This window comes from Balaenoptera borealis, assembly GCF_965194805.1.
Source record: "Balaenoptera borealis genome assembly, chromosome: 9".
NCBI lineage: Eukaryota > Metazoa > Chordata > Mammalia > Artiodactyla > Balaenopteridae > Balaenoptera > Balaenoptera borealis.
This window is the reverse complement of record NC_138873.1, coordinates 24,829,271-24,829,978: the sequence shown is the minus strand read 5'-3', so window position 1 is coordinate 24,829,978 and position 708 is coordinate 24,829,271. Positions and strand designations below refer to the sequence as shown.

The following is a 708-nucleotide window of genomic DNA, read 5'->3' as shown; positions in this document are numbered from 1 at the left end:
CTGAAAGTGAAAAGGGCAGACGGTAAGCCCTGCGCCACACGTGTCGCCCACCTCAGTGCACCCCTTTTTCTCGACTCTGGCCCCCAGGCTCACCCGACGCACTTCGGCTGCGAATCATCATCCCGAGGATCCCACTAGGAGCCTGTGCACCCGGGCTCGCCACCAAGGCGGACCTGCCACCCACAACAGAGCCGCGCGCTGCACAAACAGCCCTTTCCCCTGCGATCGGGCGGGGGACCCAAGCCCACACCCCCCTCTGCTCCCCGAAGTCGCCTAATAAAGGAAGTGCCCCGTAGCTCTGCCGCGAACTTCAGGCATGAAATCAGCCCTCCTCATCCTGTTGTTGCACATCCTGTTGTTATTCCCCAGCTCCGCCTCACGCTCTTCCTCCGGGCAAACCCAGCCCTCGGAGGACTGGGCTGGCAGAAGCCCCAGCCAGCTTCGCCCGCCGCGCTTACCTTCCGTCCTTGCGATTTCTGCTCCGAAGACCGAGGGCGGGATCGTCGGGTCCAGGATCGGCTCAGCAGCACATAGAGGGGGCCTTTCTGGCGTGCAAGGCGCTCGCTGTCGCGAAGTCGGCGCCGAAGTCTTGCAGCGGCCGCTGGGGTAGAATCGGAGCCGTTCCCTTTTATTTCCCCTCTGCTGCCCTCACAGCTCGGCGAGACCGCCCGGCAGCTGCCAACAATGAGCTGTGTTTCTTAGGGCTTT

At 63.3% G+C, this 708-nt stretch overlaps 1 protein-coding gene across 1 annotated transcript in view; it reads right to left on the bottom strand.

Annotated features, from left to right (window-relative positions):
* CITED2 (Cbp/p300 interacting transactivator with Glu/Asp rich carboxy-terminal domain 2) overlaps positions 1-708 on the bottom strand; it is a 2,398-nt gene extending 1,690 nt beyond the window's left edge. The window contains exon 1 of the mRNA XM_082405578.1: positions 459-708. The gene's annotated coding sequence lies outside the window, so the exon portion shown is untranslated. The remainder of the gene's footprint in view (positions 1-458) is intronic.